This window comes from Aquila chrysaetos, assembly GCF_900496995.4.
Source record: "Aquila chrysaetos chrysaetos chromosome W unlocalized genomic scaffold, bAquChr1.4 W_unloc_5, whole genome shotgun sequence".
Lineage (NCBI taxonomy): Eukaryota > Metazoa > Chordata > Aves > Accipitriformes > Accipitridae > Aquila > Aquila chrysaetos.
In genome coordinates, this window is record NW_024470325.1 from 435,638 (window position 1) to 455,072 (window position 19,435).

The 19,435-nt window shown below is 51.0% G+C and overlaps 1 non-coding gene across 1 annotated transcript; it reads left to right on the top strand.

The window, feature by feature from the left end:
- Positions 1–17,620: 17,620 nt before the first annotated feature.
- On the top strand, positions 17,621–17,693 carry TRNAF-GAA. Its single transcript has one exon. It is a non-coding gene; the product is annotated as a tRNA-Phe (tRNA).
- The last annotated feature ends 1,742 nt before the right edge of the window (positions 17,694–19,435 follow it).

The window sequence follows — 19,435 nt, forward strand, 5'->3', positions numbered from 1 at the left end:
GAACCCATCTGTATTTCTGGTGTGACAGCGGGATCCCAAGAGTTAACTGTATTGGAAGCTGAAGTAAGCCTAACTGGGAATGAATGGCAGAAACACCCCATTGTGACTGGTCCGGAGGCTCCGTGTACCCTTGGCATAGACTATCTCAGGAGAGGGTATTTTCAGGACCCGAAGGGGTATCGATGGGCTTTTGGTATAGCTGCCTTGGAGACGGAGGGCACTGAACAGCTGTCTACCCTGCCTGGTCTCTCTCAAGACCCTTCGATTGTGGGGTTGCTGAGGTTGAAGAACAACAAGTGCCAATTGCTACCACGACGGTGCACCGGCGGCAATATCGCACCAACCGAGACTCTCTGATTCCCATCCACAAGTTGATTCGCCAACTGGAGAGCCAAGGAGTGATCAGCAAAACTCGCTCACCCTTTAATAGTCCCATATGGCCAGTGCGAAAGTCTAATGGGGAGTGGAGACTAACAGTTGACTATTGTGGCCTGAATGAAGTTACGCCACTGCTGAGTGCTGCCGTTCCAGATATGCTAGAACTTCAATACGAACTAGAGTCAAAGGCAGCCAAGTGGTATGCTACAAGTGACATTGCTAATGCGTTTTTCTCAATCCCTCTGGCAGCAGAGTGTCATCCACAGTTTGCCTTTACTTGGAGGGGTGTCCAGTACACTTGGAATCGATTGCCCCAGGGGTGGAAACACAGCCCCACCATATGCCATGGACTAATCCAGACTGCACTGGAAAAAGGTGAAGCTCCGGAACACCTGCAATACATTGATGACATCATTGTATGGGGCAACACGGCAGAAGAAGTCTTTGAGAAAGGGAAGAAAATAATCCAAATCCTTCTGAAAGCCGGTTTTGCCATAAAAGAAAGTAAGGTCAAGGGACCTGCACAGGAGATCCAGTTTTTAGGAGTAAAATGGCAAGATGGATGTTGTCAGATCCCAATGGATGTGATCAACAAAATAGCAGCTATGTCCCCACCGACTAATAAAAAGGAAACACAGGCCTTCTTAGGTGTTGTGGGGTTTTGGAGAATGCATATTCCAAATTACAGTCTGATTGTAAGCCCTCTCTATCAAGTGACCTGGAAGAAGAATGATTTTAAATGGGGCCCTGAGCAACAACAAGCCTTTGAACAAATTAAACGGGGGATTGTTCATGCAGTAGCCCTTGGACCAGTCCTGGCAGGACAAGATGTTAAAAATGTGCTCTATACTGCAGCCAGGGAGAATGGCCCTACCTGGAGCCTCTGGCAGAAAGCACCCGGGGAGACCCGAGGTCGACCCCTGGGGTTTTGGAGTCAAGGATATCGAGGATCCGAGGCTCGCTATACTCCAACTGAAAAAGAGATATTGGCAGCATATGAAGGAGTTCGAGCTGCCTCAGAAGTGGTTGGTACTGAAACACAGCTCCTCTTAGCACCCCGACTGCCAGTGCTGGGCTGGATGTTCAAAGGGAGGGTCTCCTCTACACATCACGCGACTGATGCCACGTGGAGTAAGTGGATTGCACTGATCACACAACGGGCTCGTAAAGGAAACCCCAGTCACCCAGGAATTTTAGAAGTGATCACAGACTGGCCAGAAGGCAAAGATTATGGAATGTCGCCAGAGGAGGAGGTAACGCGTGCTGAAGAAGCCCCGTTGTATAATAAACTGCCAGAAAATGAGAGGCAATATGCTCTGTTCACTGATGGGTCCTGTCGCATTGTGGGAAAGCATCGGAGGTGGAAGGCTGCTGTATGGAGTCCTAAACGACAAGTCGCAGAAACTGCTGAAGGAGAAGGTGAATCGAGTCAGTTTGCAGAGGTGAAAGCCATCCAGCTAGCGTTAGACATTGCTGAAAGAGAAAAGTGGCCAGTGCTCTATTGCTATTCTGACTCATGGATGGTGGCAAATGCCCTGTGGGGGTGGCTACAGCAATGGAAGCAGAGCAACTGGCAGCGCAGAGGTAAACCCATTTGGGCTGCCGCACTGAGGCAAGATATTGCGTCCCAGCTAGAGAATCTGGTTCTAAATGTACGTCATGTAGATGCTCACGTACCCAAGAGTCGGGCCACTGAAGAACATCAAAATACCCAACAGGTGGATCAGGCTGCCAAGATTGAAGTGTCTCAGGTGGACCTGGACTGGCAACATAAGGGTGAGCTATTTATGGTTCGGTGGGCCCATGATGCTTCAGGCCATCAGGGAAGAGATGCAACATATAGATGGGCTCGTGACCGAGGGGTGGACTTGACCATGGACACTATTGCACAGGTTATTCATGAATGTGAAACATGTGCTGCAATTAAGCAAGTCAAACGGTTAAAGCCCCTGTGGTATGGAGGACGATGGCTGAAATATAAATTTGGGGAAGCCTGGCAGATTGACTATATCACACTCCCACAAACTCGCCAAGGCAAGCGCTATGTTCTCACAATGGTGGAAACAACCACCGGATGGCTGGAAACATATTCTGTACCCCATGCCACTGCCCGGAACACTATCCTGGGCCTTGAAAAGCAGGTCTTGTGGCGACACGGCACCCCAGAGAGAATTGAGTCAGACAACGGGACTCATTTCCGAAACAACCTCATAGACACCTGGGCCAAAGAGCATGGCATTGAGTGGGTGTATCACATCCCCTATCATGCACCAGCCTCTGGGAAAATTGAGCGATACAACGGACTGTTAAAGACTACATTGAGAGCAATGGGGGGTGGAACTTCCAAACATTGGGATACACAGTCAGCAAAAGCCACCTGGTTAGTCAACACCAGAGGATCTGCCAGTCGGGGTGGCCCTGCCCAGTCAGAACTTTTACGTACTGTAGAATGAGATAAAAGTCCCTGTAGTGCACATAAAAAATATGTTAGCGAAGACAGTCTGGGTTACTCCTGCCTCAGGCAAAGGTAAACCCATTTGTGGGATTGCTTTTGCTCAAGGGCCTGGGTGCACTTGGTGGGTGATGCGAAAAGATGGGGAAGTCCGATGCGTGCCTCAAGGGGATTTGATTTTAGGTGAGAATAGCCAGAATTAACCTGTATGATATTAGTTGCTATATAACCCTGCTACTGTATGTTATCATTACTATAATTGTTATATGTTATATCCATAGTACTATAGTAAGAGTCACTTAGATCAAGCAAGAAAGAACTGTGATAAAAACTGAGCAAAGCGCGGTAGTGATGGAACCAGAACTGACTCCAGCATGCAACAATCCAACGGTGCACACCATCCTCCTGCTGCGTCCAATGTCACCTGCTCATCACACCGCACTGAAGCCCAATTCTGCTCTACCGACTGAGAGGACTTTGCATCATCCCTCCTGCCCAGAAAGACTGGTATGACAGATGGAGCCCAGAGTCGGAAACTAAATGAACTCAATGAACATTTTATGAACACAACCCATAAACTAAAGGAATGATATCTGTGTGTCTGTGTATACATATACATATATATATATATATATATGTATCTCATTGTCTATATTCTCAAAAGGACGGAAAAGATGATGATGATAGACCAGGATGTAACTGAAGGTATGGGAACTGACCATGATGTCAATGGTATAGATTAAGGGGTGGATACTGTCCTGGTTTCAGCTGGGATAGAGTTAACTGTCTTCCTAGTAGCAGGTACAGTGCTATGTTTTGAGCTCAGTATGCGAGGAATGTTGATAACACTGATGTTTTCAGTTGTTGCTCAGCAGTGTTTAGACTAATGTCAAGGATATTTCAGCTTCTGATGCCCAGCCAGCGAGAAAGTTGGAGGGGCACAAGAAGTTGGCACAGGACACAGCCAGGGCAGCTGACCCAAACTGGCCAACGGGGTATTCCATAACATGTGTCGTCCCGTTTAGTATAGGAACTGGGAAGTGGGGGTGAGGGAATCGCCACTCGGGGACTAGCTGGGTGTCAGTCGGCGGGTGGTGAGCAGGTGCACTGCGCATAAATTGTACATTCCAATCCTTTCATTATTGCTGTTGTCATTTAATTAGTGTTATCATTATCATTATTAGTTTCTTCTTTTCTGTTCTATTAAACCGTTCTTATCTCAACCCATGTGTTTTGCTTCTTTTCCCGTTTTTCTCCCCCATCCCACATGGCCTCCCTACCCATGCGGACGGTGTAGACCTGGCCTTGCTGCTGGTGCGGGCGGGATAGACCTGGCCTCTCTACCTGCAAGGACAGGGTAGACCTGGCCTCCCTACCCACGTGGAGGTGGTGGACTTAGCCTCCCTACCTGCTCAGGCTGGATAGACCTGGCCTCCCTGCCCGCAAGGGCAGGGTAGACCTGGCCTCCCTACCCGCGCAGGTTGGGTACACCTGGCCTTCCTACCAGAGTGGGCGAGGAAGACATGGCCTCCCTACCCAAGCGGGCGGGGTAGACCTGGCTTCTCTGCCAGCGCGGGTGGGGTAGACCTTGACTTCCTACCAGGGCAGGCAGGGTAGACCTGGCCTCCCTACCAGCGTGGATGTGGTAGACCTGGCCTCCATACCTGCGCGTGCGGGGTAGACCTGGCATCCCTACCGCGCCCGGGGGGGTAGACCTGGCCTCCCTGCCAGCACGGGCGGGGTAGACCTGGCCTCCCTGCCGGTGCGGGCGGGGTAGACCTGGCTTTCCTACCGGCGCGGGAGATGTAGACCTGGCATCCGTACCTGCACGGGCGGGGTAGACCTGGCCTCCCTACATGCGCAGACAGGGTAGACCTGGCGTCCCTACCTGATGCTCCAAGGTTGGCCAGGTGTCCCTACCTGACGCTGCGGGGTAGTACCGGTACCACTACTTGTACTCTGGGGTACACCTGGTATCACAATGGGCATGCGGGGGTACAGCCGCCCTCCCTACGTGACCCTCTGGGGTAGGCCTGGCATCCCTACCTGATGCTCCGGGGTAGTACCGTTACCCCTACTGGTACTCCGGGGTAGTTCCGGTACTCCTACTAGTACTCCGGGGTACACCTGCTGTCACAACAAGCACGTGGGGATAGACCCGCGATCCATACCTGATACTCCGGGGTACACCTGGCAGCCCTACCGGATGCTCCGGGGTAGTACTGTTACCCCTACTGGTACTACATGGTAGTGCCAGTACACCTACTGGTACCCCGGGGTACACCTGCTGTCCTTACTGGCGCTCCAGGCTAGACCTGGCCTCCATCCCTGATGCTCCGAGATTGGCCAGGTGTCCCTACCTGACGCTCCGGGGTAGTACCGGTACCTCTACTTGTACTCCGGGGTACACCTGGTGTCACAATGGGTGCGCGGGGGTAGACCAGCCCTCCCTACCAGCACTGTTCACAGGCTCATATGCAGGTTTTACACATTTCCCTAGTGACAGGCCAACCTCGGGCAAGGGCTTCACGATACAGAGCTTTAGCTCCCGTATGTTTACGTTTTGTATGCAACCATTCTAGCAAACGATCCCAATCTTCTGTGATCTGGTCCTTTTGTACAGGAGCTAGTCTTGCTAATTCATCAGCTTTGTTGTTCCATTCTCCTGCTACCCATCCCACAGCAAAGTTCCCTTGGCTTGCAATGCTCAGGATTTCTTGCCACTTGTCCTTTTGCCACACTGAAATTCTGTTAACCTCCCATTCATTTTGCTCCCAGAATGGGAGCCATTCAGTACATCCTTTGAACACTGCATAGGAATCGGTATATATATAGACAGGGGAAGCGGTTTGTGCTTCATGCTTGAAAACGCTCCATACTGCAATTAATTCTACCTGGGCACTCCCTTCTCCCTCTGTTATTAGCTGTTCATTAATAGTAGTGTGGAGGGCTACTGCCCGGTATTTCCACACTCTTCCTTCTCGCTTTGCCGAAGCGTCGGTAAACCAAGCATTCGCTAACTGATCGTGGGAAAAAGGAGGGGCTACCCGAATAACTGAGATAGGTTTGTCTTGGCTGCCATCCAGGCTTTCTGTTTCTTGGATAGCTAAGTTTTTTAAAGCTCCTTCAGTCACTGAGAAAAGGTTACAAGAGTGTTCAATCTGGGCATACCACTTTTGTACCGAGGCTCTCTGGGCCACCCCGACAGGAGGGGGGGTCCCGTTAGTGACTGCTTTTATAACTTTGAACGGGCCTCTTAGCACGATTGGTTGCTGACGTGTAAATTTCTCCACTTCTATGAGAGCCGTGCTAACCACAAACAAACCTTTCTCCCATGCAGTATATCTCTTCTCAGCATCCTTAAAGCTGCGGGAGTAAAATCCTACAGGGCAGGTTGGACCCTCAGGACCACGTTGCCAAATGTGTATTGACAATCCTGTTGTGGCAAACCCCCATTCTACCTGAAAGGGGTCTGTAGGGTGGATAGGGCCAAGAGCCTGATGAGCTGTTGCTTCAAAAATTAACAATTGCATTGCTTCTTCCTGAGAAGCAGTCCATTCCCATTTGGCCCCTTTTCTCAGGAAACCATAAAGAGGTCTGGCAATGGCAGAAAAGTCTGGGATATGTTTTCTCCAGAATACCAATAACCCTAAAGCATGCTGCAAATCCTTTTTTTGATTCAGGCATTTTAATCTGATCTAGGGAAGTGAGGGTGTCTGGTGGGATACATGTCATTCCCCCTTTCCACCAAATTCCCAAAAACTTTACTTCTTGTGAGGGTTTTTGGATCTTTTCTGGGGGAATTTGCAAACCCAAGTTCTCCAAATGAGAAATTATGTTCTGTTGGGTTGCCCCCACCTCCTTTTCTTCATCTCCACCCACGAGAATATCATCAATATACTGGTAGACAGCTATGCCGTCAGCTTTTGGTATTTTCTCCAGTTCTTGGGCCAAAGCGTGGTGAGCTAGTGTAGGGGAATGTTTGTATCCCTGAGGCAGCCGGGTAAAGGTAAATTGTTGTCCCTCCCAAGTAAAAGCAAAACGATCTCTGTCTTCTGGTCACAAAGGTATCATGAAAAACATATCTTTAACATCTATGGTTGCCATGATCGGATGAGCTTTCTCCTGAATTGTTATTTACCAGTTTGGCCATATTAGGGACTGTGGCAGTCAGAGGCCCTGTGTTAGCATTCAGCCTTCGAAAACCTACTGTGAGCCTCCACTTCTCATTAGGTTTTTTCACCGGCCATACCGGCGAGTTGAAAGGAGAATGGGTATTTATCACCACTCCTTGTTCCCGCATCTCCTGCATGACTGGTTTGATACCTTCCTTTGCTCCCAGGGGGAGGGGATATTGTTTAACACTAGTTACTTTGCTAAATGGCAGAGGGGGTGCAGTTTGAAGTAGCCTGATGTTCAGCTGCGGTGTCCCGAAAGTCCACAGCAATCCTTCCGAATCCTCCCACCCCCTTCCTTTAAGGGCATCTATTCCTAACAGGTTAGTCGGAATGTTCCCAACCACCATGTTAATAGTGACCGTGCCTTCCTCTCCCGGCAGCATCAGCTTTACCGGAACAACGTTCATAACTTCTGTTGTCCCTAAATTCAAGACACAAACATTTCTCTTAGAGGGAATCACCTCACACCTCTGTGCATCTTCCTCAGTCAGGGCAGAGATCTGTGCACCGCTGTCAATTAAAAAGTTTACGGGTGCACGCTTAGGACCTACAATAGCTGTAATCAATAAATCTCCTCTGTTAGTTTTAGTGAGCTGTCGGATATAAATCCATCCTCCGTTCCCCCACCCACTGCCAGGGAACGGAGGTTCTAGCTTCCCTGCTGACTTTCCCCATCGCCCGTGCTCTCCGCGGGGGGGGCTGTGGGCATGACAGGAGAGATTTCTCTATTTGACCTTAAGTGCTGTGGGTGTTGTTTCGGACCATACCACTTTGATATCAGTTTACTCAGTTTATTAAGGGGTAAACCATCCATCACATCTCTGGGAACTCCCTTTTTAATTCCCAAAGCCCACCATTGCTGTCGAGTCAGGGGCTGTCTTCCTCCTCCTCCAGTTTTAGAGTAGGAGTAGTCAACAACAATGGCGGGGTCAGTGGGAGCGGTTACAGTTTTACTAACAGATAGGGGTAGATCTTTAGCTCCTACTTGACGGATTCCTTTAGGTTTCTCCTCCAAAGTTCTCACAGGACCGTATTTTCTGCTATAATCTATCAATTGCTGTGCTACATCTCCCCACGTCCACATCCTGTTATGTTTTGAGTGGGAAGGAGTAGAGCTATAATTGAAAGGTGAATCTGTGCCAACATTAGTTTCATCTCTTTTGCCTTTAATAAAGCTCTCCAACTTTTCTACAGGGTCTAAAGACGCTATGGTCCTTTGGAGAACAATCCCGGTAGATTTGAGTGATTCTGGGAGTCCCCTTATCAAAGGAGTCATGATTTCAGGATACACCGGCAACATCATTGGGGATTCACATCCGGGAACTAACTTCCTTTCATGTATCATTTGCAGGCAGGCTGCTTTGTGCACACTTTCTAGCAATTGATCAACTGTGCCTGTGATTGCTAGGGGATCCCCCCTTGTCTAAGGGGTTCAGCCCTCCGGCCCAATAGGCAGCCTGCTGGGTTAGGGACCACGGGGCACGTCTATCCCCTGTTGTTAAAAAGACACCGTGGCCCCAGTAACCACTAGCTTCCTTTTCATTTAACTGGATTTGGTCCCCTCCAGTTAAAGATACACGCCACACATACTCTGTTTCGGATTCTTTGGGAAGGCGCCCATATTCTCTTTTCATTTTGGCCAATTCAGTGGGAGTGTATGGTATCTCTTTAGTTGTAATATATGGGTCATTATCCTCATCATTTATATAAGCATGTTCTGCTTTCATCAAAGGCCTCACTTGGGGGTTTTCCCTGAAGCCTTTCCTTGCTTCCTCTAGCTCCTTTTGGGGGTATACCTGACTTATTTGCCAAATACCTATCTTTTCCATCTTCATTTCTATCTCATTCAATGATTCAGCAGACTTTGAAAGTTCTTCTTTCAAGGCATCTTTTAGACAGCGATTTTCTTCCTCCTTTTCCTCTGCTTGCTGTTTGTACATGCAAATTGCTCTTTCTTTCTCTGCTAACTGCTCTTCCAGGTTGGAGGTTGTTTTCTGCAAAAGTTGTACCAAATTTTCAAGGGATTCTATGATTTGTTTTTCCTGGCTACGCCGCTTATAGCGGTCTTCAATTGCTGCGACCAGGCTGGCTCCAAGAACTGCACAGATTATTGCTTTGCCTTTGCCTGACCGTGATCTAGCCTCATTCTGTATAGAAATCACTCGGTCTGTTACACTCTGTAAATTTGCCCAATTGTCTCGAGCCCACTCTTCCCCAGGCAGGGAGGGTCGAGCTCCATACTTTGCCAAGAGTGCATAAAACGAGTCAAGATTTTTTACTGATGGAGAGTTTTGATAACCATTCTTTTCAGTCATTTTTGTTGCAAAGGGCCAAACTCACTTCGGGGAGGTCAAACTTAGTTACACCACACACGCAACAACTGCTGCGTCGCCCTCCTCTTCCCCGAGTGGCTGAAGGGACCAAAATCTCACTTTGGGGAGTCAAAACTTAGTTGCTCACAAGTGCAGACTTTCTCTGCTTGTCCCTTCAACTTCCCGTGGTAGTCCACCTCCTCTAATGAGGACAGTTCCCCCTTTTGCACTAGGAGATCCTTCTCTTGATCCTGATAGACAGATCCCTCAATTCTAGTTTGGGGTGAAATACACTGAGGTATGTGCGGTGTGCGGGAATCCTGAATCGCCCCCCTTGCTTTCTGGACACCTCTCACCCTTTCAGGTGTAGGGCCAGGTGCGGCTGGAACGAAACGTTCTTCCCCTGTTACAAACCACACAAAACCTGCACCCCTCTGTCTCTCAGTATCCTGTCCGTGACGCCAGTTTAATGTCACGGTCCACTCAGTGGACTCGTGATGGTTCGTTTGCTACGATCTCGAAAGTGCAAAATTAAGGTGACCAACACCAAAGGGGATAGCAGTAATCACACAATAAAACTTTATTGTATTGCCTGTGAAGAGGCACGCGATAGTTAGAGATGGGTGAAAGAAAGGAGAAAAGTAAAGTTAAGTTTAGAGAGAGAAGAAAGAGAGGTTATAGCTACCACCGCTGATCTCAAGACGTCCTAACGGTCCCGGGTCCAGCTAATGCTGCGTCGTCGATCGTCGTGGTCCTTGGTGGGGAAGCTTCAAATTCCCGTTGTTCAGAAGTCATCTTTTATGCTTAGTAACACACCTTGCTCCACCTCTGCCTCAGGAGTCTCCACCCTTCTCAGAATACAATTATCATATCTCCGCCCTTCTCGAGCGAGACTATCACACAGGTGCAGGGTCAGTGTCCCAGGCGTGGTAAGTCTTGGAGGCGGGTAGCCTTCGACTAGGAGGTGTGTTTTCGTATTATAATGAAGCAAAGTTCGTCTAGAGTTCATGATTTCTTCATCGATGTTATGGCAACAGTTGCAATCCATCCTTTTTGACAGTAGCTATGTGGTTACCTCTAACGGCTCTAGCCAGGTACCTTCCAGGAGCCTTGTCCCACACATTTCGTTCTTGGGATAGGCCACTGCACTCCAAGCCAGCCGTGGTCAGGTAACGTACTGTCCATGTCCCTGATGACAATGTTGAGACAATGCTGATTTTCTGACTGACTCCTACACGCGTGACCTTTGCTTTCACTTTGTTAAACTGTCCTTATCTTGACCCACAAGCCTTCTGTTATATTTTCTCCCCCCTGTCCAGATCAGAAGGGACAGTTATAGAGCGGCTTTGGTGGGCAACTGGCATCCACCCAGGGTCAACCCACCACCGGGTACCCCTACTGGTACTCTGGGGTACACTTGCTGTACACAAAAGGCACGCGGCGGTAGACACGCCCTAACTACCTGACACCCTGGTGTAGGCCTGGCGTCCCCACCTGATGCTCCGGGGTTGGCCTGGCGTCCCTACCTCATCCTCGGGGGTAGTACCGGTACCCCTACTGGTACTCCGCAATACACCTGCTGTCCCTACAGGCGCAGGGGGTAGACCCGCCCTCCCTACCTGACCCTCTGGGGTCGGACTGGTATCCTTACCTGATGCTCTGGAGTAGGCTTAGCATCCCTACCTGTGCGGACAGGGTAGACCAGGCCACCCTGCCAGCAGGGGCGGGGTAGACCTGGCCTCCCTACCTCAAGGGCAGGGTAGATCTGGCCTCCCTACCAGCAAGGGCTAGTAGACCTGGCCTCTCAACCTGCGCGGGTGGGGTAGACCTGGCCTCCCTTCCAGCAAGTGTGGGGTATACCTGGCCTCCCTACCGGCAAGAGCAGAGTAGACCTGGCCTCCCCTCACGCACGGGCGGGGTAGACCTGGCCTCCCTACTTGCGCAAGCGGGGTACACCTGCCTCCCTACCGGCGTGGGCAGGGTAGACCTGGCCTCCCTACCGGCATGGGCAGGGTAGACCTGACCTCCCTACCGGCATGGGCAGGGTAGACCTCGCCTCCCTACCTGCCCGGGCAGGGTAGACCAGGACTCCCTACCCATGCGGGCGGGGTACAACTGGCTTCCCTACCTTCGCAGATGGCATAGACCAGGACTCTCTTCTGGCAAGGGCGGGGTAGACCTGGCCTCCCTACCTCAAGGTCAGGGTTGACCTGGCCTCCCTACCACTGCGGGTGGTGTAGACCTGGCCTCCCTACCCGCGCAGACGGGGTTGACCGGTCCTCCCTACCTGACCCTCTGGGTTCAGCCTGGTATCCCTACCTGATTCTCCGGGGTACGTCTGGTGTCCCTACCTGATCCTGTGCAGTAGTACCGTTACCCTTACTGGTACTCCAGGGTAGTAGCGGTACCCCTACTGGTACTCTGGGGTACTCCTGCTGTCCACAACGGGTGCACGGTGGTAGACCTAGGTGATCCTATAGGGTAGGCCTGGTGTCCCTACCTGATGCTCCAGGGTAGGCCTGTGTAATGGCTTTGTGTGGCAAGATTTTGGTAGCGGGGGGGATTACAGGGGTGGCTTCTGTAAGAAGCTGCTGGAAGCTTCCCCTGTGTTCGAGAGAGAGCCAATACCAGCTGGCTCTAAGACGGACCCGCCGCTGGCCAAGGCAGAGCCAATCAGCAATAGTGGTAATGCCTCTGTGATAACATTTTTAAGAAGGAAAAAAGTTGGGAGAGATGGAAAACGGCAGCCAGAGAGAGGAGTGAGAACATGTAAGAGAAACAACCCTGCCGACACCAAGGTCAGTGCAGAAGGAGGGGGAGGAGATGCTCCAGGCGCCAGAGCAGAGATTCCCCTGCAGCCCGTGGTGAAGACCATGGTGAGGCAGGCTGTCCCCCTGCAGTCCATGGAGGTCCAAGGTGGATCAGATATCCACCTGCAGCCCGTGGAGGACCCCACGCCGGAGCAGGTGGGTTCCCGAAGGAGGCTGTGACCCCGTGGGAAGCCCGCGCTGGAGCAGGCTCCTGGCAGGACCTGTGGATCTGTGGAGAGAGGAGCCCACGGAGCAGGTTTTCTGGCAGGACTTGTGACCCCGTGGGGGACCCACGCTGGAGCAGTGTGCTCCTGAAGGACTGCACGCCGTGGAAAGGACCCATGCTGGAGCAGTTTGTGAAGAACTGCAGCCCATGGGAAGGACCCACGTTGGAGAAGTTCATGGAGGACAGTCTCCCGTGGGAGGGACCCCACGCTGGAGCAGGGGAAGAGTGTGATGAGTCCTCCCCCTGAGGAGGATGAAGCAGCAGAAAACAACGTGTGATGAACTGACCGTAAACCCCATTCCCCATCCCCCTGTGCCGCTGAGGGGGTTGGTAGAGAACCCGGGAGTGATTGGATTACCTGGTCCTGGCCTATCAGCTCTTCAGTCCAGAGTGACAACACAGGTACATACCCAAGCCATGTGTCTCCTTGTCCTGGTTTCAGCTGGGATAGAGTTAATTGTCTTCCTAGTAGCTGGTACAGTGCTATGTTTTGAGTTCAGTATGAGAAGAATGTTGATAACACACTGATGTTTTCCGCTGTTGCTAAGTAATGTTTAGTCTCAAGTCAAGGATTTTTCAGCTTCTGATGCCCAGCCAGCGAGAAAGCTGGAGGGGCACAAAAATTTGGGAGGGGACACAGCTAGGGCAGCTGACCCAAAGTGGCCAACGGGGTATTCCATACCATGTGACGTCACATCTAGTATATAAACTGGGGGGGATGTTCTCTTGGGGACTAACTGGGTGTCGATCGGCAGGTGGTGAGCAATTGCATTCTGCATCACTTGTATATTCTAATCCTTTTACTATTACTATTATCATTTTATTAGTGTTATCATTATCATTATTAGTTTCTTCCTTTCTGTTCTATTAAACTGTTCTTATCTCCACCCACAAGTTTTACTTTTTTGGTCCGATTCTCTCCCCCATCCCACTGGGGGTGAGTGCGTGAGCGGCTCTGTGGTGCTTAGTTTCTGGCTGGGGTGAAACCATGACAGTCCTTTTTGGCGCCCGACGTGAGGTACGAAGGGTTGAGATAATGACAGACCTGAGCAGAGCTTGTGAAAACAAATTTGCTACAAGCATTCATTGTATTGGTCTAATAGTCACTGGTCACTATGTTGATTTATGTGTTCTTAGAGTTGTTATTCTCGTTTTTAAAGTTCTGTTATGTATCACCTCACCTGCTGTATGGAGTCCTATACGACAAGTCACAGAAACTGCTGAAGGAGGTGAATCAAGTCAATTAGCAGAGGTGAAAGCCATCCAGCTAGTGTTAGACATTGCTGAAAGAGAGATGTGGCCAGTGCTCTATCTCTATCCTGACTCATGGATGGTGGTGACTGCCCTGTGGAGGTGGTTACAGCAATGGAAGCAGAGTAACTGGCAGCACAGAGGCAAACCCATCTGGGCTGACACACTGTGGCAAGATGTTACTGTTTGGCTAGGGAAGCTAGTGCTAAAAGTATGTCACGTAGATGCTCACTTTATACCAAGCAAAGTAAAGGCATGTATGGCTAGCGTCACTCAAGCTCCACCTAAAAAAAATAAGAGACTATAAAAGGACTTAAGAGAGGAGGAATGTTAGGGAAGACACTATCATAGACAAGTTGGGAGGACATCTCTGACTTCTGGGATCAGTCGATGGGCCGAAACCTTCTTCCCCCACATAGGGATGCCTATTGGGTGAGATTTGAATACTCGGCTGTACCAAGTGCTTCCCCAGGAAACTTAGAATTCTTTAGAGCTCTTTATTCTTTCATAATTTAATGCGCTTGTAGTCGACTGTATTATTATTTCCACATGCTTTGCAGGCAGTGTATTTATCACTGGTGATCCAAAAGAACCTGTACTGCTGCTTTAATAAACCATGCTGGTCATTAATCTAGTCGTGATAGTTCTTTAACATAACCAAACTCCCTAACTCTGGTTATCCTAGTGCTTTGAACGGGGCTAATCTGAGAGTGCAGCACGCTATTAAGTGCATCCGTCATCATGATAGTTCAACGTATTGAACGCGACCGGACTTACAGCGTTGAATTGGACATCACTCAGAAATGAAACCTAGCCGCCCCAGCCCCTCTGACATCTGAGGATAAGGTGGAACACAAGGGAGTTTATTTTCTTTACCCTTTAAAGCAACAGATGCAGCCCAAGTCACTGGCTGGTATAAGGACAATTGCGGGGGGGGGGCGGGGCTGCAATGGGTGAATAATGTCAGTGCATGTCAAGGAACAGGGGATAGTGGTTAATGAGGGTGTATAAACATGACTGTTGGAAGTAAAGATGATTTAAGTATGTAGTACAAGTTGTAAGTGTTGGTAAGGGGATTTTTGGGACCAAGAGATGAGAAAGGAAAGGTTTGAGTAGGGTGTAGAAATACAACAACATATAGGAATGGGGTGCCTGTGTATATATTGAATGTGTACACTCAGGTGTATGAGTCAATGTGGGTCCTGAGCATGATGGAAAAGCTATGGAATAAGGACGAAGACTGTACTGGGTCTGGTTAGGATGGGTTAACTTTCCTCATAGCAGCTCCTACGGTGCTTTGCATTGGTGGCCACAACAGTGTTAATAACACTGCCATGTTTTAGCTATTGCTAAGCAGTGCTTGCACAGCGTCAAGGCCTTCTCTGTTTCTCTCTATACCCCCTCAATGAGTAGTTTGCATTGCTTGACAATAAAAGAGCAGGGGTTGTCACTTAGCAAGGCCAAGCTTCTTGCTCTATATTGGTGTCTGTGTCCATGTTTTTGGTAGGGGATGGGCAGCAGGAGCCCCTGGGAGAAGAGACAATGAGTTATCCCATGCCGGACACAGCCAAGTCCAGCCAGCTCTGCAACAGACCTACTGCTGGCAAAAGCTAACCCATCAGCAAAGCTGGTGGCACCTCTGTGAAAGCGTATTTAAGAAAGGCCACAAATGCCAGAGTGGAACAGGAGTAAGGAAAAAAAAAAGCGTGAGGAAAATTCCTTTAAACAGCAGGGTCAGTGAAGAAGAGGGGGAGGAGGAGCTGCATATGATGCAGAAGAGATTCCCCTGCAGCCTGTGGAGGATCAAATGCCAGAGAAGTTGGATATTTCCTGAAAGAACTGTAGCCTGTGGGAAGGATGCCACAGGAAAAGTGTAAGGAGGGAGCAGCAGAGGCAAGCTGTTAGGAACTGACTGTAGTCTCCATTCCCCCTTTTACCACTCACAGGGAAAGGAGGTAGAGGAGTCAGCAATGAAGGAATGAAGCTGAGCCTGGGAAAAAGGGGAAAGGGGAGGTGCTGTTGTAGTATTTATCTTTTCTTCTCACTATCCAACTGTCCTGGGTACAGCTGGGATAGAGTTAATTTTCACAGGAACCTGGGAGGGGGCACAGCCAGGACAGCTGACCTGAACTAGCCAAGGAGCTATTCCATACCATGTGACATCATGCTCAGTATATAAATGGGGAGCGGAGTGGGGGTGGTGCTCTCTCGACTTTTGGTGGGGGAAGTGGCGGAGCGTCGGGTTCCGGGTGGTGAGCAGTTGCACTGTGCGTCACTCGTTCTCTATATTCTTTTATTAGTACCATTGTTGTTGTTGTTATAACTTCTCTTTTTGTGTTGTCCCAGGAAATTGTCCTTATCTCAATGCACGAGGTTCCGTTTTTTGTTTTTTCTTTTCTCCTTTCTGATTCTCCTCCCCATCCCACCAGAGGGGAGCGGGGAGGAGTGAGCCAGCGGCTGCATGGTCCTTTGTTACCAGCTGGGCTGAAACCATGACAACAACCCTATTTGAATTGGTAATAAAATAAGTTAATTTTCCTCCTGTTGAGCCTGTTTTGCTCATGACTAATTGGGAAGTGATGTCCCTGATTTCATAACAAGCAATTCAGCATTGTTTTTCCTTTTTTCTCCTTCTGTACTGTTGAGGAGGAGGAGTGAGAGAGTGGCTGGCTGGGCCTCTGGCAGCCAGCTAAGGTCAACCCACCACACAGTCTCCCACAGTTTTCTTACATCAAAGCCAGGAAGCTACAGTCTTGACAGGTGGGCAAAGAGGTGAGTAAAAGACTGATTGGATGCATTAGGGTCTTCTGGGGCTTAATGATGCTATCAGTGTCCTGGAGGAGCTGACAGAGTTTTCAGATGACACAAACCTGAGGTGCAGACCAGTCTATACGCTGGAGTGCTGCCTTCTGGAGGAACCTCAACAGGTTGGCACAGTGGGCCAAAAAGAACCTTCTAGATTTCAGAGAGAAGAAATGCCAAGTCCTGCCCCTGGGGTGGCCTAACCCTGGGCAACTGCCCTGGGTAGGTTTCAGCTCAGCAGAAAAGGCCCTGGGGGGTCATGGTGGACAACAAGCTGCCCATGAGTCAGCGGTGAGCCCCTGCAGCCAAGAAGGCCAAGAGCAGCCTGCCTGTATGAACAGAAGCATGGCCAGGAGATGAGGGGCAGGGATTCTCCCCCTCCATTCACTGCTTCCTAGACCACATGCACAGCACTGCACTGAGTTTGGGGCCTCCTGCCCCCAGTACAGGAAAGACATTGATCAACTGGAGCAAGTTCAGTGAAGGGGCACCAATACAGTCAGTTGTGTGGGGGTGTGCACAGGGCTGGAGAACTTTCCACCTGAGGAAAGGATGAGGGAACACTGTGCAGTATGGAGATGAGAAGGCTTCGGGAAACCTCACAGGATCATTTCAGTACCTATCAGGCAGTTAAGAAAACAGAGCCAGGCTCTTCGTCGTGGTGCACGGTGGGAAAAAGAGAGGCAAGGGGCAAAAGTTGAAAGAATGTTCAGGGAGGAGATGAGGTCCATGAGGTCGTAACCATAAGGTCACTTACGCACTGGAAGAGGTTGCCCTGAGAGGTTGTGCAGTCCCAGTCCTTGGAGGTTTTCAAGCCTTCTCTCCCCCTAAATATGGTCTCCAAACATTGAACAGAACACTCTTGCTCATGCAAGAAGGAAGCAAAAGCACCAGCAAAAGCTCTGCCTCCCCCAGGCCCTCTCTCCCCTATGAGAGAGGTCTTCCACCAACCCCACCCTTCTTCCACCTCCAGCTTTGGCCGCTGCGTGTGCCTGGCCTGCCCACTTGCCTTCACCACTCACCTTTGTAACTGAGGCCCGACACATATCTTGGCACTCCCACTGTAAGCTGGCACCCACCCCACACCTGGAGTCTACCTAGCCATGGAGGCACAGCTTTTCCCTGGGAATGTCCCCAAGGAGCTCTCTTCATGTGTGTGTCAGCCTGTGGCCTGGCAGGGGTGGAACTGGGACAAGGGCTGCTGGGGCAGGGCTGAAGTAGCTCAGCTGGGAGAGCGTTAGACTGAAGATCTAAAGGTCCCTGGTTCAACCCCGGGCTTCAGCAATGGTTTGCTCCTGTAGATTTTTGCAGAGACTGCCTGCCTGCCTGCCTTCTTCCAGCCTGCCCTGGCCCCCCTTGCTCCTTCACCTCTTGCCAGAGCACCGCCCGTGCACTGGAGCTGCAGACCTGCAGGTTAGAATGAGCCTTCCTCTTGCACTGCAAGCCCCCAGCCTTCCCCTGGACAGGACTCTCCATTCAGTGCTTCTTTGGGGTGGTCTTGAGCCGCCCCTCCTTCCCTGCTCCACAGCACTTGGCATCTCTCCTTTGTGGGGTCTCTGCAAAGACCCTGTCTCTCTCCTCTGTGTCATTCTCAACGGGGCACAGACTGCTCCCCTTGTCATAGACACATCACGGGAGAAGAGTGTGTCTCCTGCTGGCAGGCATCAAGGGGATGGAGCTCAGTGGAAGAGCACCTGCTTCGCATGTGGGAGGTCCTGGGTTCAATCCCTGGCATCTCCAGGGGTGGTGCTTTTGCCCTGACTGCCCAGCCTCAGGCAGGTGTGGGCTGGAGCTCAGGCACTGCTCCTCTCCAGGCCCTGTGCGCCTGCCCTGCCCACCCAGGGACTTGGCTGTCAGTTGGGGAGGGCTGTGTGTGCTGCATCTGCTGAGTCCCCTCTTGGAGGAGAAGCAGGCAGCTGTGCTGGACCTGAGCCCAGGTCACTGCCCTGCATCCTAGGCCCACCCCACCCACTACCCAGGGGCAATGCTTGGCAGCAGAGTGTGCCTGTGAGGAGACCTCAGGGAGGGCATAGACAGCAGCAGCACGCTCAGGAATCCTTTCTGGCTTCACTGGGAGATGTGGGTGCTGGTCCAGCCCAGGTGTCCTTTGGGACCAGAGCCACACTGCCCTGGTGGCTTTCCAGGGCTAAGGGGCTGAGATTGTCCTGTCTCCAGGTGGAGATCCCATACCACATGGGAAGCACTCTGTGCCAGCAGGTAAGGCTGTCTGGCCTGGACGAGCATGGGCAGGGCTGTGGGACTCCCAGTTGGAGTTTTCCTTCCACCATCCTTCCACCATCACCACTGGCTTGAGCAGAGCCTCAGCTCAGGGAACCTGGATCTGCTGAGGTCAGGCACAGCCCTGCAGAGGTGGGACTGGTGGGGCCGGTGCCCACCTCTTGTTCCCGGGGTGTTTGGTGACTCCTTCCACCCTGTGCTGGTAGGATCAGGGAGTCACAGGTCTGTCCACAGCCATGCACAGGCAGTGAGTTCCAGGGGATGGTGCCTTGGCTGCTCCCCTGGCAATAACACCCACAACCAAAATGGGGCATGAGACATGGACTTTCACTGCAGGGTGCCCAGCACCCTGGTGAGCCGAAACTCAGAGAAATAAGGCTGCTCTCCTATGGGCTTTAAACAGCTAAGCTCTGCCCAGCATGGGGGCTGCAGTGCTGAGGCTTGGGGTCTCACTGTGACCCCCCCTCAGGCAGGTCCTCGGGAGCTGCAGGAACAACCACGGATGTGGGCTACAGTGACAATCTTGCTTTGCTGCAGAGAATGGACCCAGCCTGCAGGGCCAGACTGTTCAGGTCCCCAGATGCCATGAAACAGGCTCTTCCTCCTCAGGCGTGCTGCCCCCCTCAAGCACACACAGGCCTGTGGCTCATCTCCCCCAGGAGGAAGAGGAAAATGTCTGCCAGGTGCCAGAGTAAGGGAGAAATATTACCCCTGTGGGAGGGCAGAGCTGGCAGCGAGGTGGCACAGGACAGGCGCTGGGTTCCTCTCCCCAGTCCCCACTTGGAGCA